This window comes from Lissotriton helveticus, chromosome 4_1, assembly GCF_964261635.1.
Source record: "Lissotriton helveticus chromosome 4_1, aLisHel1.1, whole genome shotgun sequence".
Taxonomy (NCBI): Eukaryota; Metazoa; Chordata; class Amphibia; order Caudata; family Salamandridae; genus Lissotriton; species Lissotriton helveticus.
Window position 1 is genome coordinate 1,672,314,923 of NC_136063.1, and position 25,703 is coordinate 1,672,340,625.

The 25,703-nt window shown below is 33.9% G+C and overlaps 20 non-coding genes across 20 annotated transcripts; 10 read left to right on the forward strand and 10 right to left on the reverse strand.

Annotated features, from left to right (window-relative positions):
- Positions 1 to 648: 648 nt before the first annotated feature.
- TRNAQ-UUG (transfer RNA glutamine (anticodon UUG)) lies at positions 649 to 720 on the forward strand. Its single transcript has one exon. It is a non-coding gene; the product is annotated as a tRNA-Gln (tRNA).
- Positions 721 to 1,546: 826 nt separating this feature from the next.
- Positions 1,547 to 1,618, reverse strand: TRNAQ-CUG (transfer RNA glutamine (anticodon CUG)). The gene has a single exon. It is a non-coding gene; the product is annotated as a tRNA-Gln (tRNA).
- A 1,550-nt stretch (positions 1,619 to 3,168) lies between these two features.
- On the forward strand, positions 3,169 to 3,240 carry TRNAQ-UUG (transfer RNA glutamine (anticodon UUG)). The gene has a single exon. It is a non-coding gene; the product is annotated as a tRNA-Gln (tRNA).
- An 826-nt stretch (positions 3,241 to 4,066) lies between these two features.
- On the reverse strand, positions 4,067 to 4,138 carry TRNAQ-CUG (transfer RNA glutamine (anticodon CUG)). Its single transcript has one exon. It is a non-coding gene; the product is annotated as a tRNA-Gln (tRNA).
- A 1,550-nt stretch (positions 4,139 to 5,688) lies between these two features.
- Positions 5,689 to 5,760, forward strand: TRNAQ-UUG (transfer RNA glutamine (anticodon UUG)). The gene has a single exon. It is a non-coding gene; the product is annotated as a tRNA-Gln (tRNA).
- Positions 5,761 to 6,586: 826 nt separating this feature from the next.
- Positions 6,587 to 6,658, reverse strand: TRNAQ-CUG (transfer RNA glutamine (anticodon CUG)). The gene has a single exon. It is a non-coding gene; the product is annotated as a tRNA-Gln (tRNA).
- A 1,550-nt stretch (positions 6,659 to 8,208) lies between these two features.
- On the forward strand, positions 8,209 to 8,280 carry TRNAQ-UUG (transfer RNA glutamine (anticodon UUG)). The gene has a single exon. It is a non-coding gene; the product is annotated as a tRNA-Gln (tRNA).
- An 826-nt stretch (positions 8,281 to 9,106) lies between these two features.
- Positions 9,107 to 9,178, reverse strand: TRNAQ-CUG (transfer RNA glutamine (anticodon CUG)). The gene has a single exon. It is a non-coding gene; the product is annotated as a tRNA-Gln (tRNA).
- Positions 9,179 to 10,728: 1,550 nt separating this feature from the next.
- On the forward strand, positions 10,729 to 10,800 carry TRNAQ-UUG (transfer RNA glutamine (anticodon UUG)). The gene has a single exon. It is a non-coding gene; the product is annotated as a tRNA-Gln (tRNA).
- Positions 10,801 to 11,626: 826 nt separating this feature from the next.
- Positions 11,627 to 11,698, reverse strand: TRNAQ-CUG (transfer RNA glutamine (anticodon CUG)). Its single transcript has one exon. It is a non-coding gene; the product is annotated as a tRNA-Gln (tRNA).
- Positions 11,699 to 13,248: 1,550 nt separating this feature from the next.
- Positions 13,249 to 13,320, forward strand: TRNAQ-UUG (transfer RNA glutamine (anticodon UUG)). Its single transcript has one exon. It is a non-coding gene; the product is annotated as a tRNA-Gln (tRNA).
- Positions 13,321 to 14,146: 826 nt separating this feature from the next.
- TRNAQ-CUG (transfer RNA glutamine (anticodon CUG)) lies at positions 14,147 to 14,218 on the reverse strand. The gene has a single exon. It is a non-coding gene; the product is annotated as a tRNA-Gln (tRNA).
- Positions 14,219 to 15,768: 1,550 nt separating this feature from the next.
- TRNAQ-UUG (transfer RNA glutamine (anticodon UUG)) lies at positions 15,769 to 15,840 on the forward strand. Its single transcript has one exon. It is a non-coding gene; the product is annotated as a tRNA-Gln (tRNA).
- Positions 15,841 to 16,666: 826 nt separating this feature from the next.
- TRNAQ-CUG (transfer RNA glutamine (anticodon CUG)) lies at positions 16,667 to 16,738 on the reverse strand. Its single transcript has one exon. It is a non-coding gene; the product is annotated as a tRNA-Gln (tRNA).
- A 1,550-nt stretch (positions 16,739 to 18,288) lies between these two features.
- TRNAQ-UUG (transfer RNA glutamine (anticodon UUG)) lies at positions 18,289 to 18,360 on the forward strand. Its single transcript has one exon. It is a non-coding gene; the product is annotated as a tRNA-Gln (tRNA).
- Positions 18,361 to 19,186: 826 nt separating this feature from the next.
- Positions 19,187 to 19,258, reverse strand: TRNAQ-CUG (transfer RNA glutamine (anticodon CUG)). Its single transcript has one exon. It is a non-coding gene; the product is annotated as a tRNA-Gln (tRNA).
- Positions 19,259 to 20,808: 1,550 nt separating this feature from the next.
- Positions 20,809 to 20,880, forward strand: TRNAQ-UUG (transfer RNA glutamine (anticodon UUG)). The gene has a single exon. It is a non-coding gene; the product is annotated as a tRNA-Gln (tRNA).
- An 826-nt stretch (positions 20,881 to 21,706) lies between these two features.
- TRNAQ-CUG (transfer RNA glutamine (anticodon CUG)) lies at positions 21,707 to 21,778 on the reverse strand. Its single transcript has one exon. It is a non-coding gene; the product is annotated as a tRNA-Gln (tRNA).
- Positions 21,779 to 23,328: 1,550 nt separating this feature from the next.
- TRNAQ-UUG (transfer RNA glutamine (anticodon UUG)) lies at positions 23,329 to 23,400 on the forward strand. Its single transcript has one exon. It is a non-coding gene; the product is annotated as a tRNA-Gln (tRNA).
- Positions 23,401 to 24,226: 826 nt separating this feature from the next.
- Positions 24,227 to 24,298, reverse strand: TRNAQ-CUG (transfer RNA glutamine (anticodon CUG)). Its single transcript has one exon. It is a non-coding gene; the product is annotated as a tRNA-Gln (tRNA).
- Between the last annotated feature and the right edge of the window lie 1,405 nt (positions 24,299 to 25,703).

Below are 25,703 nucleotides of genomic sequence, written 5' to 3' on the forward strand. Positions count from 1 at the left end.
ATTGAGTAAAAAGTGACTATCTCAATTTCATGACATATAGAAGAGTAAGGAGAAGAAGCTCATGTTTCAAATGTGGAGAGGCAACAACTTTTCATTATTTTCACCTCTACTAATTATATGCATTTTTATAAGGTATGTGTTTATGTTGTCCTATAAATATACAGAGACATATAGCAAGATATAGGGAGATACATACGTGTAAAGTGGATATGTACAAGTTTATAAGTAAATGAGATGTTTTTCCAATTAATAATTCTAAGAACTGAATGGAAAAAGAAAATCGTAAAGTTTAGATAAGTCCCACTGTGATTTGTACTCAGATCCCGGTTTTCAGAGTCTAGAGTGCTAAGCATGATACCATCAAACCACCTGTACCAGGTTGAGCTTTTCATTTTGAGAGAAGAGATTGCATTCACGGGGGAATCTTATATTTTATTGCAAAATCGTATCTCACATAAAAAGTACTGTTCAACAGAGTGATAGCGTTACTTGAGTCCTCTGGGCAACATCCTTCCCTAACATAGTTCAATATGCAAAAGTTGAACAGAATAGAAAAGTAATAACATTCTGTTGGTCTTTGACTGTAGAACATTAAAAACTTTGAAATGTTCACATTGCTGCAGCAATTTGCTCCCTTGTCACATGGGAGGTTCCATGGTGTAATGGTTAGCACTTTGGACTTTGAATCCAAGGATCCGAGTTCAAATCTCGGTGGGACCACTTTCATGACTGTTGATCAAATCTTTTTCTGTCAAGTGTATTCATAAATATCACAAATCTAAAACGGGTAGAGTGAAACATTAATTTATTGATTGTATTCTGAAAGTCTATTCGATGTGAGCAAATGATAGAACTTTTAGAAAACATGGAAATTAAATGGCTCAAAATAATGAGACATTTTGCGAGCTGACTCTGTTTTCTCAAACTCATCACAGGGGGCTGATGCAAAATATTACTTTCTTAAATCTTACTGTTATTGATAAGGGGAAGATGGAACTTTTTAATTGGAAATCCTTCATTAAAACAAAACTTGAGGAATCAAATTGTGTATTATGGGGACAGAAGATATGACGTTTTGAATAACAATCGTGAAATTCAGACACACATATATTTACACTCTGATTTTCTAAAGTAAATCCATAACCATAAAGTAAAATCTTTCGAAAGACGTGTCAAAGGTAATAATCTGAATTTCTCTTTCAAAGAAATTCACAATTAAATTCACTGTGTAAGTCAAGCATGTTGTCATATAAGAAATCAGCAAAAATTAACTATCTCATTACTGGTCATATAGATGAGAGAGGAAATGAACCTAACGTTTAAATTGTGGATGGGAAACAACAGTTTTTAGTTTTCAGCTTCAATACATATGTTTATGAATAATTGATTTCTTTATATAGTCTTATCGCTATCTAGACGGATATAGCTATGTATACATAGATGCATACTTATACGTTGATAAGTATCAGTATAAAACATTGACGTTATGTTTTTCCAAGACCAAATTCTAAGAAATGGGTGAAATAGTAAATCTCATAATTCAAGCAGGTCCCACCGAGATTTGAACTCGGATCGCTGGATTCAGAGTCCAGAGTGCTAACCATTACACCATGGAACCCTCCCATACATGAGTCATTTTTCCATTGAGACAAAAGAGAGCGCATTAGTGCGGGGGCATTTCTTACATTGATGAAACGATATCTCTGTTGAATGCTCATAGTGTAAAGAGCTATAATGTGATTTGATTCTGTTCAGATACATTCTCCTTAACAGTGTTAAATATGCAAACGTTTATCAGGATAGGCAAGTTATATCATAATGATCATCTTTGACTGTAACATATTAAAACATTTTACATTTCCAAACTAATACACCCATTTCTTTGTCTCTCACATGGGCTGCGCCAAAGAGCAAAGATTGGCACGTTGGACTTTGCATGCAAAGGTACCAGTCCAAATCTTGGGGGTACTATTTTATTACTCTTGACCTTTTCTATTTCTGTCACCTTTGTTTATTGATAGCTCAAATCCAACACCAGTAGGTTGAAAGAGACAATTATTGATTCCTTTCAAAACGTCCATCAGCTTGAACAAGTTACAGAAATACAAACATTATAATACGTTTACATCACATTCCTACACAAAATAGTGTGACATTAAGAAATCCTATCCTGTTTTTCTGAAATGCATTTCAGAGGCCTGATTCCCAGCATCCCTTTTTGAAGCTTTCTGCGCTATTGATAAGGCGAATTTAGCACATTTTGAAAGAGAAGTGTTCTTAAATCAAACCTAGAGAACCACAATGACGGTATCATTCAGATAGTACAAATGTTTTTGTATATTAGTATGGAAATTGTGAAATAAAACGTTTTTCATGCTGATTTTCAACAGTCGATCTGCAATCGTGAAACCTAAGCTTTTGCTTGGAGGCCTCACAGGTACTGATCTAATTTTCTCTTTTAAGATTATTCACAAATCATATGATATGCTTTGTATAAATCAACTATATTGTTAGATCAAAATTGAGTAAAAAGTGACTATCTCAATTTCATGACATATAGAAGAGTAAGGAGAAGAAGCTCATGTTTCAAATGTGGAGAGGCAACAACTTTTCATTATTTTCACCTCTACTAATTATATGCATTTTTATAATGTATGTGTTTATGTTGTCCTATAAATATACAGAGACATATAGCAAGATATAGGGAGATACATACGTGTAAAGTGGATATGTACAAGTTTATAAGTAAATGAGATGTTTTTCCAATTAATAATTCTAAGAACTGAATGGAAAAAGAAAATCGTAAAGTTTAGATAAGGCCCACTGTGATTTGTACTCAGATCCCGGTTTTCAGAGTCTAGAGTGCTAAGCATGATACCATCAAACCACCTGTACCAGGTTGAGCTTTTCATTTTGAGAGAAGAGATTGCATTCACGGGGGAATCTTATATTTTATTGCAAAATCGTATCTCACATAAAAAGTACTGTTCAACAGAGTGATAGCGTTACTTGAGTCCTCTGGGCAACATCCTTCCCTAACATAGTTCAATATGCAAAAGTTGAACAGAATAGAAAAGTAATAACATTCTGTTGGTCTTTGACTGTAGAACATTAAAAACTTTGAAATGTTCACATTGCTGCAGCAATTTGCTCCCTTGTCACATGGGAGGTTCCATGGTGTAATGGTTAGCACTTTGGACTTTGAATCCAAGGATCCGAGTTCAAATCTCGGTGGGACCACTTTCATGACTGTTGATCAAATCTTTTTCTGTCAAGTGTATTCATAAATATCACAAATCTAAAACGGGTAGAGTGAAACATTAATTTATTGATTGTATTCTGAAAGTCTATTCGATGTGAGCAAATGATAGAACTTTTAGAAAACATGGAAATTAAATGGCTCAAAATAATGAGACATTTTGCGAGCTGACTCTGTTTTCTCAAACTCATCACAGGGGGCTGATGCAAGATATTACTTTCTTAAATCTTACTGTTATTGATAAGGGGAAGATGGAACTTTTTAATTGGAAATCCTTCATTAAAACAAAACTTGAGGAATCAAATTGTGTATTATGGGGACAGAAGATATGACGTTTTGAATAACAATCGTGAAATTCAGACACACATATATTTACACTCTGATTTTCTAAAGTAAATCCATAACCATAAAGTAAAATCTTTCGAAAGACGTGTCAAAGGTAATAATCTGAATTTCTCTTTCAAAGAAATTCACAATTAAATGCACTGTGTAAGTCAAGCATGTTGTCATATAAGAAATCAGCAAAAATTAACTATCTCATTACTGGTCATATAGATGAGAGAGGAAATGAACCTAACGTTTAAATTGTGGATGGGAAACAACAGTTTTTAGTTTTCAGCTTCAATACATATGTTTATGAATAATTGATTTCTTTATATAGTCTTATCGCTATCTAGACGGATATAGCTATGTATACATAGATGCATACTTATACGTTGATAAGTATCAGTATAAAACATTGACGTTATGTTTTTCCAAGACCAAATTCTAAGAAATGGGTGAAATAGTAAATCTCATAATTCAAGCAGGTCCCACCGAGATTTGAACTCGGATCGCTGGATTCAGAGTCCAGAGTGCTAACCATTACACCATGGAACCCTCCCATACATGAGTCATTTTTCCATTGAGACAAAAGAGAGCGCATTAGTGCGGGGGCATTTCTTACATTGATGAAACGATATCTCTGTTGAATGCTCATAGTGTAAAGAGCTATAATGTGATTTGATTCTGTTCAGATACATTCTCCTTAACAGTGTTAAATATGCAAACGTTTATCAGGATAGGCAAGTTATATCATAATGATCATCTTTGACTGTAACATATTAAAACATTTTACATTTCCAAACTAATACACCCATTTCTTTGTCTCTCACATGGGCTGCGCCAAAGAGCAAAGATTGGCACGTTGGACTTTGCATGCAAAGGTACCAGTCCAAATCTTGGGGGTACTATTTTATTACTCTTGACCTTTTCTATTTCTGTCACCTTTGTTTATTGATAGCTCAAATCCAACACCAGTAGGTTGAAAGAGACAATTATTGATTCCTTTCAAAACGTCCATCAGCTTGAACAAGTTACAGAAATACAAACATTATAATACGTTTACATCACATTCCTACACAAAATAGTGTGACATTAAGAAATCCTATCCTGTTTTTCTGAAATGCATTTCAGAGGCCTGATTCCCAGCATCCCTTTTTGAAGCTTTCTGCGCTATTGATAAGGCGAATTTAGCACATTTTGAAAGAGAAGTGTTCTTAAATCAAACCTAGAGAACCACAATGACGGTATCATTCAGATAGTACAAATGTTTTTGTATATTAGTATGGAAATTGTGAAATAAAACGTTTTTCATGCTGATTTTCAACAGTCGATCTGCAATCGTGAAACCTAAGCTTTTGCTTGGAGGCCTCACAGGTACTGATCTAATTTTCTCTTTTAAGATTATTCACAAATCATATGATATGCTTTGTATAAATCAACTATATTGTTAGATCAAAATTGAGTAAAAAGTGACTATCTCAATTTCATGACATATAGAAGAGTAAGGAGAAGAAGCTCATGTTTCAAATGTGGAGAGGCAACAACTTTTCATTATTTTCACCTCTACTAATTATATGCATTTTTATAAGGTATGTGTTTATGTTGTCCTATAAATATACAGAGACATATAGCAAGATATAGGGAGATACATACGTGTAAAGTGGATATGTACAAGTTTATAAGTAAATGAGATGTTTTTCCAATTAATAATTCTAAGAACTGAATGGAAAAAGAAAATCGTAAAGTTTAGATAAGTCCCACTGTGATTTGTACTCAGATCCCGGTTTTCAGAGTCTAGAGTGCTAAGCATGATACCATCAAACCACCTGTACCAGGTTGAGCTTTTCATTTTGAGAGAAGAGATTGCATTCACGGGGGAATCTTATATTTTATTGCAAAATCGTATCTCACATAAAAAGTACTGTTCAACAGAGTGATAGCGTTACTTGAGTCCTCTGGGCAACATCCTTCCCTAACATAGTTCAATATGCAAAAGTTGAACAGAATAGAAAAGTAATAACATTCTGTTGGTCTTTGACTGTAGAACATTAAAAACTTTGAAATGTTCACATTGCTGCAGCAATTTGCTCCCTTGTCACATGGGAGGTTCCATGGTGTAATGGTTAGCACTTTGGACTTTGAATCCAAGGATCCGAGTTCAAATCTCGGTGGGACCACTTTCAAGACTGTTGATCAAATCTTTTTCTGTCAAGTGTATTCATAAATATCACAAATCTAAAACGGGTAGAGTGAAACATTAATTTATTGATTGTATTCTGAAAGTCTATTCGATGTGAGCAAATGATAGAACTTTTAGAAAACATGGAAATTAAATGGCTCAAAATAATGAGACATTTTGCAAGCTGACTCTGTTTTCTCAAACTCATCACAGGGGGCTGATGCAAGATATTACTTTCTTAAATCTTACTGTTATTGATAAGGGGAAGATGGAACTTTTTAATTGGAAATCCTTCATTAAAACAAAACTTGAGGAATCAAATTGTGTATTATGGGGACAGAAGATATGACGTTTTGAATAACAATCGTGATATTCAGACACACATATATTTACACTCTGATTTTCTAAAGTAAATCCATAACCATAAAGTAAAATCTTTCGAAAGACGTGTCAAAGGTAATAATCTGAATTTCTCTTTCAAAGAAATTCACAATTAAATTCACTGTGTAAGTCAAGCATGTTGTCATATAAGAAATCAGCAAAAATTAACTATCTCATTACTGGTCATATAGATGAGAGAGGAAATGAACCTAACGTTTAAATTGTGGATGGGAAACAACAGTTTTTAGTTTTCAGCTTCAATACATATGTTTATGAATAATTGATTTCTTTATATAGTCTTATCGCTATCTAGACGGATATAGCTATGTATACATAGATGCATACTTATACGTTGATAAGTATCAGTATAAAACATTGACGTTATGTTTTTCCAAGACCAAATTCTAAGAAATGGGTGAAATAGTAAATCTCATAATTCAAGCAGGTCCCACCGAGATTTGAACTCGGATCGCTGGATTCAGAGTCCAGAGTGCTAACCATTACACCATGGAACCCTCCCATACATGAGTCATTTTTCCATTGAGACAAAAGAGAGCGCATTAGTGCGGGGGCATTTCTTACATTGATGAAACGATATCTCTGTTGAATGCTCATAGTGTAAAGAGCTATAATGTGATTTGATTCTGTTCAGATACATTCTCCTTAACAGTGTTAAATATGCAAACGTTTATCAGGATAGGCAAGTTATATCATAATGATCATCTTTGACTGTAACATATTAAAACATTTTACATTTCCAAACTAATACACCCATTTCTTTGTCTCTCACATGGGCTGCGCCAAAGAGCAAAGATTGGCACGTTGGACTTTGCATGCAAAGGTACCAGTCCAAATCTTGGGGGTACTATTTTATTACTCTTGACCTTTTCTATTTCTGTCACCTTTGTTTATTGATAGCTCAAATCCAACACCAGTAGGTTGAAAGAGACAATTATTGATTCCTTTCAAAACGTCCATCAGCTTGAACAAGTTACAGAAATACAAACATTATAATACGTTTACATCACATTCCTACACAAAATAGTGTGACATTAAGAAATCCTATCCTGTTTTTCTGAAATGCATTTCAGAGGCCTGATTCCCAGCATCCCTTTTTGAAGCTTTCTGCGCTATTGATAAGGCGAATTTAGCACATTTTGAAAGAGAAGTGTTCTTAAATCAAACCTAGAGAACCACAATGACGGTATCATTCAGATAGTACAAATGTTTTTGTATATTAGTATGGAAATTGTGAAATAAAACGTTTTTCATGCTGATTTTCAACAGTCGATCTGCAATCGTGAAACCTAAGCTTTTGCTTGGAGGCCTCACAGGTACTGATCTAATTTTCTCTTTTAAGATTATTCACAAATCATATGATATGCTTTGTATAAATCAACTATATTGTTAGATCAAAATTGAGTAAAAAGTGACTATCTCAATTTCATGACATATAGAAGAGTAAGGAGAAGAAGCTCATGTTTCAAATGTGGAGAGGCAACAACTTTTCATTATTTTCACCTCTACTAATTATATGCATTTTTATAAGGTATGTGTTTATGTTGTCCTATAAATATACAGAGACATATAGCAAGATATAGGGAGATACATACGTGTAAAGTGGATATGTACAAGTTTATAAGTAAATGAGATGTTTTTCCAATTAATAATTCTAAGAACTGAATGGAAAAAGAAAATCGTAAAGTTTAGATAAGTCCCACTGTGATTTGTACTCAGATCCCGGTTTTCAGAGTCTAGAGTGCTAAGCATGATACCATCAAACCACCTGTACCAGGTTGAGCTTTTCATTTTGAGAGAAGAGATTGCATTCACGGGGGAATCTTATATTTTATTGCAAAATCGTATCTCACATAAAAAGTACTGTTCAACAGAGTGATAGCGTTACTTGAGTCCTCTGGGCAACATCCTTCCCTAACATAGTTCAATATGCAAAAGTTGAACAGAATAGAAAAGTAATAACATTCTGTTGGTCTTTGACTGTAGAACATTAAAAACTTTGAAATGTTCACATTGCTGCAGCAATTTGCTCCCTTGTCACATGGGAGGTTCCATGGTGTAATGGTTAGCACTTTGGACTTTGAATCCAAGGATCCGAGTTCAAATCTCGGTGGGACCACTTTCATGACTGTTGATCAAATCTTTTTCTGTCAAGTGTATTCATAAATATCACAAATCTAAAACGGGTAGAGTGAAACATTAATTTATTGATTGTATTCTGAAAGTCTATTCGATGTGAGCAAATGATAGAACTTTTAGAAAACATGGAAATTAAATGGCTCAAAATAATGAGACATTTTGCGAGCTGACTCTGTTTTCTCAAACTCATCACAGGGGGCTGATGCAAAATATTACTTTCTTAAATCTTACTGTTATTGATAAGGGGAAGATGGAACTTTTTAATTGGAAATCCTTCATTAAAACAAAACTTGAGGAATCAAATTGTGTATTATGGGGACAGAAGATATGACGTTTTGAATAACAATCGTGAAATTCAGACACACATATATTTACACTCTGATTTTCTAAAGTAAATCCATAACCATAAAGTAAAATCTTTCGAAAGACGTGTCAAAGGTAATAATCTGAATTTCTCTTTCAAAGAAATTCACAATTAAATTCACTGTGTAAGTCAAGCATGTTGTCATATAAGAAATCAGCAAAAATTAACTATCTCATTACTGGTCATATAGATGAGAGAGGAAATGAACCTAACGTTTAAATTGTGGATGGGAAACAACAGTTTTTAGTTTTCAGCTTCAATACATATGTTTATGAATAATTGATTTCTTTATATAGTCTTATCGCTATCTAGACGGATATAGCTATGTATACATAGATGCATACTTATACGTTGATAAGTATCAGTATAAAACATTGACGTTATGTTTTTCCAAGACCAAATTCTAAGAAATGGGTGAAATAGTAAATCTCATAATTCAAGCAGGTCCCACCGAGATTTGAACTCGGATCGCTGGATTCAGAGTCCAGAGTGCTAACCATTACACCATGGAACCCTCCCATACATGAGTCATTTTTCCATTGAGACAAAAGAGAGCGCATTAGTGCGGGGGCATTTCTTACATTGATGAAACGATATCTCTGTTGAATGCTCATAGTGTAAAGAGCTATAATGTGATTTGATTCTGTTCAGATACATTCTCCTTAACAGTGTTAAATATGCAAACGTTTATCAGGATAGGCAAGTTATATCATAATGATCATCTTTGACTGTAACATATTAAAACATTTTACATTTCCAAACTAATACACCCATTTCTTTGTCTCTCACATGGGCTGCGCCAAAGAGCAAAGATTGGCACGTTGGACTTTGCATGCAAAGGTACCAGTCCAAATCTTGGGGGTACTATTTTATTACTCTTGACCTTTTCTATTTCTGTCACCTTTGTTTATTGATAGCTCAAATCCAACACCAGTAGGTTGAAAGAGACAATTATTGATTCCTTTCAAAACGTCCATCAGCTTGAACAAGTTACAGAAATACAAACATTATAATACGTTTACATCACATTCCTACACAAAATAGTGTGACATTAAGAAATCCTATCCTGTTTTTCTGAAATGCATTTCAGAGGCCTGATTCCCAGCATCCCTTTTTGAAGCTTTCTGCGCTATTGATAAGGCGAATTTAGCACATTTTGAAAGAGAAGTGTTCTTAAATCAAACCTAGAGAACCACAATGACGGTATCATTCAGATAGTACAAATGTTTTTGTATATTAGTATGGAAATTGTGAAATAAAACGTTTTTCATGCTGATTTTCAACAGTCGATCTGCAATCGTGAAACCTAAGCTTTTGCTTGGAGGCCTCACAGGTACTGATCTAATTTTCTCTTTTAAGATTATTCACAAATCATATGATATGCTTTGTATAAATCAACTATATTGTTAGATCAAAATTGAGTAAAAAGTGACTATCTCAATTTCATGACATATAGAAGAGTAAGGAGAAGAAGCTCATGTTTCAAATGTGGAGAGGCAACAACTTTTCATTATTTTCACCTCTACTAATTATATGCATTTTTATAATGTATGTGTTTATGTTGTCCTATAAATATACAGAGACATATAGCAAGATATAGGGAGATACATACGTGTAAAGTGGATATGTACAAGTTTATAAGTAAATGAGATGTTTTTCCAATTAATAATTCTAAGAACTGAATGGAAAAAGAAAATCGTAAAGTTTAGATAAGGCCCACTGTGATTTGTACTCAGATCCCGGTTTTCAGAGTCTAGAGTGCTAAGCATGATACCATCAAACCACCTGTACCAGGTTGAGCTTTTCATTTTGAGAGAAGAGATTGCATTCACGGGGGAATCTTATATTTTATTGCAAAATCGTATCTCACATAAAAAGTACTGTTCAACAGAGTGATAGCGTTACTTGAGTCCTCTGGGCAACATCCTTCCCTAACATAGTTCAATATGCAAAAGTTGAACAGAATAGAAAAGTAATAACATTCTGTTGGTCTTTGACTGTAGAACATTAAAAACTTTGAAATGTTCACATTGCTGCAGCAATTTGCTCCCTTGTCACATGGGAGGTTCCATGGTGTAATGGTTAGCACTTTGGACTTTGAATCCAAGGATCCGAGTTCAAATCTCGGTGGGACCACTTTCATGACTGTTGATCAAATCTTTTTCTGTCAAGTGTATTCATAAATATCACAAATCTAAAACGGGTAGAGTGAAACATTAATTTATTGATTGTATTCTGAAAGTCTATTCGATGTGAGCAAATGATAGAACTTTTAGAAAACATGGAAATTAAATGGCTCAAAATAATGAGACATTTTGCGAGCTGACTCTGTTTTCTCAAACTCATCACAGGGGGCTGATGCAAGATATTACTTTCTTAAATCTTACTGTTATTGATAAGGGGAAGATGGAACTTTTTAATTGGAAATCCTTCATTAAAACAAAACTTGAGGAATCAAATTGTGTATTATGGGGACAGAAGATATGACGTTTTGAATAACAATCGTGAAATTCAGACACACATATATTTACACTCTGATTTTCTAAAGTAAATCCATAACCATAAAGTAAAATCTTTCGAAAGACGTGTCAAAGGTAATAATCTGAATTTCTCTTTCAAAGAAATTCACAATTAAATGCACTGTGTAAGTCAAGCATGTTGTCATATAAGAAATCAGCAAAAATTAACTATCTCATTACTGGTCATATAGATGAGAGAGGAAATGAACCTAACGTTTAAATTGTGGATGGGAAACAACAGTTTTTAGTTTTCAGCTTCAATACATATGTTTATGAATAATTGATTTCTTTATATAGTCTTATCGCTATCTAGACGGATATAGCTATGTATACATAGATGCATACTTATACGTTGATAAGTATCAGTATAAAACATTGACGTTATGTTTTTCCAAGACCAAATTCTAAGAAATGGGTGAAATAGTAAATCTCATAATTCAAGCAGGTCCCACCGAGATTTGAACTCGGATCGCTGGATTCAGAGTCCAGAGTGCTAACCATTACACCATGGAACCCTCCCATACATGAGTCATTTTTCCATTGAGACAAAAGAGAGCGCATTAGTGCGGGGGCATTTCTTACATTGATGAAACGATATCTCTGTTGAATGCTCATAGTGTAAAGAGCTATAATGTGATTTGATTCTGTTCAGATACATTCTCCTTAACAGTGTTAAATATGCAAACGTTTATCAGGATAGGCAAGTTATATCATAATGATCATCTTTGACTGTAACATATTAAAACATTTTACATTTCCAAACTAATACACCCATTTCTTTGTCTCTCACATGGGCTGCGCCAAAGAGCAAAGATTGGCACGTTGGACTTTGCATGCAAAGGTACCAGTCCAAATCTTGGGGGTACTATTTTATTACTCTTGACCTTTTCTATTTCTGTCACCTTTGTTTATTGATAGCTCAAATCCAACACCAGTAGGTTGAAAGAGACAATTATTGATTCCTTTCAAAACGTCCATCAGCTTGAACAAGTTACAGAAATACAAACATTATAATACGTTTACATCACATTCCTACACAAAATAGTGTGACATTAAGAAATCCTATCCTGTTTTTCTGAAATGCATTTCAGAGGCCTGATTCCCAGCATCCCTTTTTGAAGCTTTCTGCGCTATTGATAAGGCGAATTTAGCACATTTTGAAAGAGAAGTGTTCTTAAATCAAACCTAGAGAACCACAATGACGGTATCATTCAGATAGTACAAATGTTTTTGTATATTAGTATGGAAATTGTGAAATAAAACGTTTTTCATGCTGATTTTCAACAGTCGATCTGCAATCGTGAAACCTAAGCTTTTGCTTGGAGGCCTCACAGGTACTGATCTAATTTTCTCTTTTAAGATTATTCACAAATCATATGATATGCTTTGTATAAATCAACTATATTGTTAGATCAAAATTGAGTAAAAAGTGACTATCTCAATTTCATGACATATAGAAGAGTAAGGAGAAGAAGCTCATGTTTCAAATGTGGAGAGGCAACAACTTTTCATTATTTTCACCTCTACTAATTATATGCATTTTTATAAGGTATGTGTTTATGTTGTCCTATAAATATACAGAGACATATAGCAAGATATAGGGAGATACATACGTGTAAAGTGGATATGTACAAGTTTATAAGTAAATGAGATGTTTTTCCAATTAATAATTCTAAGAACTGAATGGAAAAAGAAAATCGTAAAGTTTAGATAAGTCCCACTGTGATTTGTACTCAGATCCCGGTTTTCAGAGTCTAGAGTGCTAAGCATGATACCATCAAACCACCTGTACCAGGTTGAGCTTTTCATTTTGAGAGAAGAGATTGCATTCACGGGGGAATCTTATATTTTATTGCAAAATCGTATCTCACATAAAAAGTACTGTTCAACAGAGTGATAGCGTTACTTGAGTCCTCTGGGCAACATCCTTCCCTAACATAGTTCAATATGCAAAAGTTGAACAGAATAGAAAAGTAATAACATTCTGTTGGTCTTTGACTGTAGAACATTAAAAACTTTGAAATGTTCACATTGCTGCAGCAATTTGCTCCCTTGTCACATGGGAGGTTCCATGGTGTAATGGTTAGCACTTTGGACTTTGAATCCAAGGATCCGAGTTCAAATCTCGGTGGGACCACTTTCAAGACTGTTGATCAAATCTTTTTCTGTCAAGTGTATTCATAAATATCACAAATCTAAAACGGGTAGAGTGAAACATTAATTTATTGATTGTATTCTGAAAGTCTATTCGATGTGAGCAAATGATAGAACTTTTAGAAAACATGGAAATTAAATGGCTCAAAATAATGAGACATTTTGCGAGCTGACTCTGTTTTCTCAAACTCATCACAGGGGGCTGATGCAAGATATTACTTTCTTAAATCTTACTGTTATTGATAAGGGGAAGATGGAACTTTTTAATTGGAAATCCTTCATTAAAACAAAACTTGAGGAATCAAATTGTGTATTATGGGGACAGAAGATATGACGTTTTGAATAACAATCGTGAAATTCAGACACACATATATTTACACTCTGATTTTCTAAAGTAAATCCATAACCATAAAGTAAAATCTTTCGAAAGACGTGTCAAAGGTAATAATCTGAATTTCTCTTTCAAAGAAATTCACAATTAAATTCACTGTGTAAGTCAAGCATGTTGTCATATAAGAAATCAGCAAAAATTAACTATCTCATTACTGGTCATATAGATAAGAGAGGAAATGAACCTAACGTTTAAATTGTGGATGGGAAACAACAGTTTTTAGTTTTCAGCTTCAATACATATGTTTATGAATAATTGATTTCTTTATATAGTCTTATCGCTATCTAGACGGATATAGCTATGTATACATAGATGCATACTTATACGTTGATAAGTATCAGTATAAAACATTGACGTTATGTTTTTCCAAGACCAAATTCTAAGAAATGGGTGAAATAGTAAATCTCATAATTCAAGCAGGTCCCACCGAGATTTGAACTCGGATCGCTGGATTCAGAGTCCAGAGTGCTAACCATTACACCATGGAACCCTCCCATACATGAGTCATTTTTCCATTGAGACAAAAGAGAGCGCATTAGTGCGGGGGCATTTCTTACATTGATGAAACGATATCTCTGTTGAATGCTCATAGTGTAAAGAGCTATAATGTGATTTGATTCTGTTCAGATACATTCTCCTTAACAGTGTTAAATATGCAAACGTTTATCAGGATAGGCAAGTTATATCATAATGATCATCTTTGACTGTAACATATTAAAACATTTTACATTTCCAAACTAATACACCCATTTCTTTGTCTCTCACATGGGCTGCGCCAAAGAGCAAAGATTGGCACGTTGGACTTTGCATGCAAAGGTACCAGTCCAAATCTTGGGGGTACTATTTTATTACTCTTGACCTTTTCTATTTCTGTCACCTTTGTTTATTGATAGCTCAAATCCAACACCAGTAGGTTGAAAGAGACAATTATTGATTCCTTTCAAAACGTCCATCAGCTTGAACAAGTTACAGAAATACAAACATTATAATACGTTTACATCACATTCCTACACAAAATAGTGTGACATTAAGAAATCCTATCCTGTTTTTCTGAAATGCATTTCAGAGGCCTGATTCCCAGCATCCCTTTTTGAAGCTTTCTGCGCTATTGATAAGGCGAATTTAGCACATTTTGAAAGAGAAGTGTTCTTAAATCAAACCTAGAGAACCACAATGACGGTATCATTCAGATAGTACAAATGTTTTTGTATATTAGTATGGAAATTGTGAAATAAAAAGTTTTTCATGCTGATTTTCAACAGTCGATCTGCAATCGTGAAACATAAGCTTTTGCTTGGAGGCCTCACAGGTACTGATCTAATTTTCTCTTTTAAGATTATTCACAAATCATATGATATGCTTTGTATAAATCAACTATATTGTTAGATCAAAATTGAGTAAAAAGTGACTATCTCAATTTCATGACATATAGAAGAGTAAGGAGAAGAAGCTCATGTTTCAAATGTGGAGAGGCAACAACTTTTCATTATTTTCACCTCTACTAATTATATGCATTTTTATAATGTATGTGTTTATGTTGTCCTATAAATATACAGAGACATATAGCAAGATATAGGGAGATACATACGTGTAAAGTGGATATGTACAAGTTTATAAGTAAATGAGATGTTTTTCCAATTAATAATTCTAAGAACTGAATGGAAAAAGAAAATCGTAAAGTTTAGATAAGTCCCACTGTGATTTGTACTCAGATCCCGGTTTTCAGAGTCTAGAGTGCTAAGCATGATACCATCAAACCACCTGTACCAGGTTGAGCTTTTCATTTTGAGAGAAGAGATTGCATTCACGGGGGAATCTTATATTTTATTGCAAAATCGTATCTCACATAAAAAGTACTGTTCAACAGAGTGATAGCGTTACTTGAGTCCTCTGGGCAACATCCTTCCCTAACATAGTTCAATATGCAAAAGTTGAACAGAATAGAAAAGTAATAACATTCTGTTGGTCTTTGACTGTAGAACATTAAAAACTTTGAAATGTTCACATTGCTGCAGCAATTTGCTCCCTTGTCACATGGGAGGTTCCATGGTGTAATGGTTAGCACTTTGGACTTTGAATCCAAGGATCCGAGTGCAAATCTCGGTGGGACCACTTTCATGACTGTTGATCAAATCTTTTTCTGTCAAGTGTATTCATAAATATCACAAATCTAACACGGGTAGAGTGAAACATTAATTTATTGATTGTATTCTGAAAGTCTATTCGATGTGAGCAAATGATAGAACTTTTAGAAAACAGGGAAATTAAATGGCTCAAAATAATGAGACATTTTGCGAGCTGACTCTGTTTTCTCAAACTCATCACAGGGGGCTGATGCAAGATATTACTTTCTTAAATCTTACTGTTATTGATAAGGGGAAGATGGAACTTTTTAATTGGAAATCCTTCATTAAAACAAAACTTGAGGAATCAAATTGTGTATTATGGGGACAGAAGATATGACGTTTTGAATAACAATCGTGAAATTCAGACACACATATATTTACACTCTGATTTTCTAAAGTAAATCCATAACCATAAAGTAAAATCTTTCGAAAGACGTGTCAAAGGTAATAATCTGAATTTCTCTTTCAAAGAAATTCACAATTAAATGCACTGTGTAAGTCAAGCATGTTGTCATATAAGAAATCAGCAAAAATTAACTATCTCATTACTGGTCATATAGATGAGAGAGGAAATGAACCTAACGTTTAAATTGTGGATGGGAAACAACAGTTTTTAGTTTTCAGCTTCAATACATATGTTTATGAATAATTGATTTCTTTATATAGTCTTATCGCTATCTAGACGGATATAGCTATGTATACATAGATGCATACTTATACGTTGATAAGTATCAGTATAAAACATTGACGTTATGTTTTTCCAAGACCAAATTCTAAGAAATGGGTGAAATAGTAAATCTCATAATTCAAGCAGGTCCCACCGAGATTTGAACTCGGATCGCTGGATTCAGAGTCCAGAGTGCTAACCATTACACCATGGAACCCTCACATACATGAGTAATTTTTCCATTGAGACAAAAGAGAGCGCATTAGTGCGGGGGCATTTCTTACATTGATGAAACGATATCTCTGTTGAATGCTCATAGTGTAAAGAGCTATAATGTGATTTGATTCTGTTCAGATACATTCTCCTTAACAGTGTTAAATATGCAAACGTTTATCAGGATAGGCAAGTTATATCATAATGATCATCTTTGACTGTAACATATTAAAACATTTTACATTTCCAAACTAATACACCCATTTCTTTGTCTCTCACATGGGCTGCGCCAAAGAGCAATGATTGGCACGTTGGACTTTGCATGCAAAGGTACCAGTCCAAATCTTGGGGGTACTATTTTATTACTCTTGACCTTTTCTATTTCTGTCACCTTTGTTTATTGATAGCTCAAATCCAACACCAGTAGGTTGAAAGAGACAATTATTGATTCCTTTCAAAACGTCCATCAGCTTGAACAAGTTACAGAAATACAAACATTATAATACGTTTACATCACATTCCTACACAAAATAGTGTGACATTAAGAAATCCTATCCTGTTTTTCTGAAATGCATTTCAGAGGCCTGATTCCCAGCATCCCTTTTTGAAGCTTTCTGCGCTATTGATAAGGCGAATTTAGCACATTTTGAAAGAGAAGTGTTCTTAAATCAAACCTAGAGAACCACAATGACGGTATCATTCAGATAGTACAAATGTTTTTGTATATTAGTATGGAAATTGTGAAATAAAACGTTTTTCATGCTGATTTTCAACAGTCGATCTGCAATCGTGAAACCTAAGCTTTTGCTTGGAGGCCTCACAGGTACTGATCTAATTTTCTCTTTTAAGATTATTCACAAATCATATGATATGCTTTGTATAAATCAACTATATTGTTAGATCAAAATTGAGTAAAAAGTGACTATCTCAATTTCATGACATATAGAAGAGTAAGGAGAAGAAGCTCATGTTTCAAATGTGGAGAGGCAACAACTTTTCATTATTTTCACCTCTACTAATTATATGCATTTTTATAAGGTATGTGTTTATGTTGTCCTATAAATATACAGAGACATATAGCAAGATATAGGGAGATACATACGTGTAAAGTGGATATGTACAAGTTTATAAGTAAATGAGATGTTTTTCCAATTAATAATTCTAAGAACTGAATGGAAAAAGAAAATCGTAAAGTTTAGATAAGTCCCACTGTGATTTGTACTCAGATCCCGGTTTTCAGAGTCTAGAGTGCTAAGCATGATACCATCAAACCACCTGTACCAGGTTGAGCTTTTCATTTTGAGAGAAGAGATTGCATTCACGGGGGAATCTTATATTTTATTGCAAAATCGTATCTCACATAAAAAGTACTGTTCAACAGAGTGATAGCGTTACTTGAGTCCTCTGGGCAACATCCTTCCCTAACATAGTTCAATATGCAAAAGTTGAACAGAATAGAAAAGTAATAACATTCTGTTGGTCTTTGACTGTAGAACATTAAAAACTTTGAAATGTTCACATTGCTGCAGCAATTTGCTCCCTTGTCACATGGGAGGTTCCATGGTGTAATGGTTAGCACTTTGGACTTTGAATCCAAGGATCCGAGTTCAAATCTCGGTGGGACCACTTTCAAGACTGTTGATCAAATCTTTTTCTGTCAAGTGTATTCATAAATATCACAAATCTAAAACGGGTAGAGTGAAACATTAATTTATTGATTGTATTCTGAAAGTCTATTCGATGTGAGCAAATGATAGAACTTTTAGAAAACATGGAAATTAAATGGCTCAAAATAATGAGACATTTTGCGAGCTGACTCTGTTTTCTCAAACTCATCACAGGGGGCTGATGCAAGATATTACTTTCTTAAATCTTACTGTTATTGATAAGGGGAAGATGGAACTTTTTAATTGGAAATCCTTCATTAAAACAAAACTTGAGGAATCAAATTGTGTATTATGGGGACAGAAGATATGACGTTTTGAATAACAATCGTGAAATTCAGACACACATATATTTACACTCTGATTTTCTAAAGTAAATCCATAACCATAAAGTAAAATCTTTCGAAAGACGTGTCAAAGGTAATAATCTGAATTTCTCTTTCAAAGAAATTCACAATTAAATTCACTGTGTAAGTCAAGCATGTTGTCATATAAGAAATCAGCAAAAATTAACTATCTCATTACTGGTCATATAGATAAGAGAGGAAATGAACCTAACGTTTAAATTGTGGATGGGAAACAACAGTTTTTAGTTTTCAGCTTCAATACATATGTTTATGAATAATTGATTTCTTTATATAGTCTTATCGCTATCTAGACGGATATAGCTATGTATACATAGATGCATACTTATACGTTGATAAGTATCAGTATAAAACATTGACGTTATGTTTTTCCAAGACCAAATTCTAAGAAATGGGTGAAATAGTAAATCTCATAATTCAAGCAGGTCCCACCGAGATTTGAACTCGGATCGCTGGATTCAGAGTCCAGAGTGCTAACCATTACACCATGGAACCCTCCCATACATGAGTCATTTTTCCATTGAGACAAAAGAGAGCGCATTAGTGCGGGGGCATTTCTTACATTGATGAAACGATATCTCTGTTGAATGCTCATAGTGTAAAGAGCTATAATGTGATTTGATTCTGTTCAGATACATTCTCCTTAACAGTGTTAAATATGCAAACGTTTATCAGGATAGGCAAGTTATATCATAATGATCATCTTTGACTGTAACATATTAAAACATTTTACATTTCCAAACTAATACACCCATTTCTTTGTCTCTCACATGGGCTGCGCCAAAGAGCAAAGATTGGCACGTTGGACTTTGCATGCAAAGGTACCAGTCCAAATCTTGGGGGTACTATTTTATTACTCTTGACCTTTTCTATTTCTGTCACCTTTGTTTATTGATAGCTCAAATCCAACACCAGTAGGTTGAAAGAGACAATTATTGATTCCTTTCAAAACGTCCATCAGCTTGAACAAGTTACAGAAATACAAACATTATAATACGTTTACATCACATTCCTACACAAAATAGTGTGACATTAAGAAATCCTATCCTGTTTTTCTGAAATGCATTTCAGAGGCCTGATTCCCAGCATCCCTTTTTGAAGCTTTCTGCGCTATTGATAAGGCGAATTTAGCACATTTTGAAAGAGAAGTGTTCTTAAATCAAACCTAGAGAACCACAATGACGGTATCATTCAGATAGTACAAATGTTTTTGTATATTAGTATGGAAATTGTGAAATAAAAAGTTTTTCATGCTGATTTTCAACAGTCGATCTGCAATCGTGAAACATAAGCTTTTGCTTGGAGGCCTCACAGGTACTGATCTAATTTTCTCTTTTAAGATTATTCACAAATCATATGATATGCTTTGTATAAATCAACTATATTGTTAGATCAAAATTGAGTAAAAAGTGACTATCTCAATTTCATGACATATAGAAGAGTAAGGAGAAGAAGCTCATGTTTCAAATGTGGAGAGGCAACAACTTTTCATTATTTTCACCTCTACTAATTATATGCATTTTTATAATGTATGTGTTTATGTTGTCCTATAAATATACAGAGACATATAGCAAGATATAGGGAGATACATACGTGTAAAGTGGATATGTACAAGTTTATAAGTAAATGAGATGTTTTTCCAATTAATAATTCTAAGAACTGAATGGAAAAAGAAAATCGTAAAGTTTAGATAAGTCCCACTGTGATTTGTACTCAGATCCCGGTTTTCAGAGTCTAGAGTGCTAAGCATGATACCATCAAACCACCTGTACCAGGTTGAGCTTTTCATTTTGAGAGAAGAGATTGCATTCACGGGGGAATCTTATATTTTATTGCAAAATCGTATCTCACATAAAAAGTACTGTTCAACAGAGTGATAGCGTTACTTGAGTCCTCTGGGCAACATCCTTCCCTAACATAGTTCAATATGCAAAAGTTGAACAGAATAGAAAAGTAATAACATTCTGTTGGTCTTTGACTGTAGAACATTAAAAACTTTGAAATGTTCACATTGCTGCAGCAATTTGCTCCCTTGTCACATGGGAGGTTCCATGGTGTAATGGTTAGCACTTTGGACTTTGAATCCAAGGATCCGAGTGCAAATCTCGGTGGGACCACTTTCATGACTGTTGATCAAATCTTTTTCTGTCAAGTGTATTCATAAATATCACAAATCTAACACGGGTAGAGTGAAACATTAATTTATTGATTGTATTCTGAAAGTCTATTCGATGTGAGCAAATGATAGAACTTTTAGAAAACAGGGAAATTAAATGGCTCAAAATAATGAGACATTTTGCGAGCTGACTCTGTTTTCTCAAACTCATCACAGGGGGCTGATGCAAGATATTACTTTCTTAAATCTTACTGTTATTGATAAGGGGAAGATGGAACTTTTTAATTGGAAATCCTTCATTAAAACAAAACTTGAGGAATCAAATTGTGTATTATGGGGACAGAAGATATGACGTTTTGAATAACAATCGTGAAATTCAGACACACATATATTTACACTCTGATTTTCTAAAGTAAATCCATAACCATAAAGTAAAATCTTTCGAAAGACGTGTCAAAGGTAATAATCTGAATTTCTCTTTCAAAGAAATTCACAATTAAATGCACTGTGTAAGTCAAGCATGTTGTCATATAAGAAATCAGCAAAAATTAACTATCTCATTACTGGTCATATAGATGAGAGAGGAAATGAACCTAACGTTTAAATTGTGGATGGGAAACAACAGTTTTTAGTTTTCAGCTTCAATACATATGTTTATGAATAATTGATTTCTTTATATAGTCTTATCGCTATCTAGACGGATATAGCTATGTATACATAGATGCATACTTATACGTTGATAAGTATCAGTATAAAACATTGACGTTATGTTTTTCCAAGACCAAATTCTAAGAAATGGGTGAAATAGTAAATCTCATAATTCAAGCAGGTCCCACCGAGATTTGAACTCGGATCGCTGGATTCAGAGTCCAGAGTGCTAACCATTACACCATGGAACCCTCACATACATGAGTAATTTTTCCATTGAGACAAAAGAGAGCGCATTAGTGCGGGGGCATTTCTTACATTGATGAAACGATATCTCTGTTGAATGCTCATAGTGTAAAGAGCTATAATGTGATTTGATTCTGTTCAGATACATTCTCCTTAACAGTGTTAAATATGCAAACGTTTATCAGGATAGGCAAGTTATATCATAATGATCATCTTTGACTGTAACATATTAAAACATTTTACATTTCCAAACTAATACACCCATTTCTTTGTCTCTCACATGGGCTGCGCCAAAGAGCAATGATTGGCACGTTGGACTTTGCATGCAAAGGTACCAGTCCAAATCTTGGGGGTACTATTTTATTACTCTTGACCTTTTCTATTTCTGTCACCTTTGTTTATTGATAGCTCAAATCCAACACCAGTAGGTTGAAAGAGACAATTATTGATTCCTTTCAAAACGTCCATCAGCTTGAACAAGTTACAGAAATACAAACATTATAATACGTTTACATCACATTCCTACACAAAATAGTGTGACATTAAGAAATCCTATCCTGTTTTTCTGAAATGCATTTCAGAGGCCTGATTCCCAGCATCCCTTTTTGAAGCTTTCTGCGCTATTGATAAGGCGAATTTAGCACATTTTGAAAGAGAAGTGTTCTTAAATCAAACCTAGAGAACCACAATGACGGTATCATTCAGATAGTACAAATGTTTTTGTATATTAGTATGGAAATTGTGAAATAAAACGTTTTTCATGCTGATTTTCAACAGTCGATCTGCAATCGTGAAACCTAAGCTTTTGCTTGGAGGCCTCACAGGTACTGATCTAATTTTCTCTTTTAAGATTATTCACAAATCATATGATATGCTTTGTATAAATCAACTATATTGTTAGATCAAAATTGAGTAAAAAGTGACTATCTCAATTTCATGACATATAGAAGAGTAAGGAGAAGAAGCTCATGTTTCAAATGTGGAGAGGCAACAACTTTTCATTATTTTCACCTCTACTAATTATATGCATTTTTATAAGGTATGTGTTTATGTTGTCCTATAAATATACAGAGACATATAGCAAGATATAGGGAGATACATACGTGTAAAGTGGATATGTACAAGTTTATAAGTAAATGAGATGTTTTTCCAATTAATAATTCTAAGAACTGAATGGAAAAAGAAAATCGTAAAGTTTAGATAAGTCCCACTGTGATTTGTACTCAGATCCCGGTTTTCAGAGTCTAGAGTGCTAAGCATGATACCATCAAACCACCTGTACCAGGTTGAGCTTTTCATTTTGAGAGAAGAGATTGCATTCACGGGGGAATCTTATATTTTATTGCAAAATCGTATCTCACATAAAAAGTACTGTTCAACAGAGTGATAGCGTTACTTGAGTCCTCTGGGCAACATCCTTCCCTAACATAGTTCAATATGCAAAAGTTGAACAGAATAGAAAAGTAATAACATTCTGTTGGTCTTTGACTGTAGAACATTAAAAACTTTGAAATGTTCACATTGCTGCAGCAATTTGCTCCCTTGTCACATGGGAGGTTCCATGGTGTAATGGTTAGCACTTTGGACTTTGAATCCAAGGATCCGAGTTCAAATCTCGGTGGGACCACTTTCAAGACTGTTGATCAAATCTTTTTCTGTCAAGTGTATTCATAAATATCACAAATCTAAAACGGGTAGAGTGAAACATTAATTTATTGATTGTATTCTGAAAGTCTATTCGATGTGAGCAAATGATAGAACTTTTAGAAAACATGGAAATTAAATGGCTCAAAATAATGAGACATTTTGCGAGCTGACTCTGTTTTCTCAAACTCATCACAGGGGGCTGATGCAAGATATTACTTTCTTAAATCTTACTGTTATTGATAAGGGGAAGATGGAACTTTTTAATTGGAAATCCTTCATTAAAACAAAACTTGAGGAATCAAATTGTGTATTATGGGGACAGAAGATATGACGTTTTGAATAACAATCGTGAAATTCAGACACACATATATTTACACTCTGATTTTCTAAAGTAAATCCATAACCATAAAGTAAAATCTTTCGAAAGACGTGTCAAAGGTAATAATCTGAATTTCTCTTTCAAAGAAATTCACAATTAAATTCACTGTGTAAGTCAAGCATGTTGTCATATAAGAAATCAGCAAAAATTAACTATCTCATTACTGGTCATATAGATAAGAGAGGAAATGAACCTAACGTTTAAATTGTGGATGGGAAACAACAGTTTTTAGTTTTCAGCTTCAATACATATGTTTATGAATAATTGATTTCTTTATATAGTCTTATCGCTATCTAGACGGATATAGCTATGTATACATAGATGCATACTTATACGTTGATAAGTATCAGTATAAAACATTGACGTTATGTTTTTCCAAGACCAAATTCTAAGAAATGGGTGAAATAGTAAATCTCATAATTCAAGCAGGTCCCACCGAGATTTGAACTCGGATCGCTGGATTCAGAGTCCAGAGTGCTAACCATTACACCATGGAACCCTCCCATACATGAGTCATTTTTCCATTGAGACAAAAGAGAGCGCATTAGTGCGGGGGCATTTCTTACATTGATGAAACGATATCTCTGTTGAATGCTCATAGTGTAAAGAGCTATAATGTGATTTGATTCTGTTCAGATACATTCTCCTTAACAGTGTTAAATATGCAAACGTTTATCAGGATAGGCAAGTTATATCATAATGATCATCTTTGACTGTAACATATTAAAACATTTTACATTTCCAAACTAATACACCCATTTCTTTGTCTCTCACATGGGCTGCGCCAAAGAGCAAAGATTGGCACGTTGGACTTTGCATGCAAAGGTACCAGTCCAAATCTTGGGGGTACTATTTTATTACTCTTGACCTTTTCTATTTCTGTCACCTTTGTTTATTGATAGCTCAAATCCAACACCAGTAGGTTGAAAGAGACAATTATTGATTCCTTTCAAAACGTCCATCAGCTTGAACAAGTTACAGAAATACAAACATTATAATACGTTTACATCACATTCCTACACAAAATAGTGTGACATTAAGAAATCCTATCCTGTTTTTCTGAAATGCATTTCAGAGGCCTGATTCCCAGCATCCCTTTTTGAAGCTTTCTGCGCTATTGATAAGGCGAATTTAGCACATTTTGAAAGAGAAGTGTTCTTAAATCAAACCTAGAGAACCACAATGACGGTATCATTCAGATAGTACAAATGTTTTTGTATATTAGTATGGAAATTGTGAAATAAAAAGTTTTTCATGCTGATTTTCAACAGTCGATCTGCAATCGTGAAACATAAGCTTTTGCTTGGAGGCCTCACAGGTACTGATCTAATTTTCTCTTTTAAGATTATTCACAAATCATATGATATGCTTTGTATAAATCAACTATATTGTTAGATCAAAATTGAGTAAAAAGTGACTATCTCAATTTCATGACATATAGAAGAGTAAGGAGAAGAAGCTCATGTTTCAAATGTGGAGAGGCAACAACTTTTCATTATTTTCACCTCTACTAATTATATGCATTTTTATAATGTATGTGTTTATGTTGTCCTATAAATATACAGAGACATATAGCAAGATATAGGGAGATACATACGTGTAAAGTGGATATGTACAAGTTTATAAGTAAATGAGATGTTTTTCCAATTAATAATTCTAAGAACTGAATGGAAAAAGAAAATCGTAAAGTTTAGATAAGTCCCACTGTGATTTGTACTCAGATCCCGGTTTTCAGAGTCTAGAGTGCTAAGCATGATACCATCAAACCACCTGTACCAGGTTGAGCTTTTCATTTTGAGAGAAGAGATTGCATTCACGGGGGAATCTTATATTTTATTGCAAAATCGTATCTCACATAAAAAGTACTGTTCAACAGAGTGATAGCGTTACTTGAGTCCTCTGGG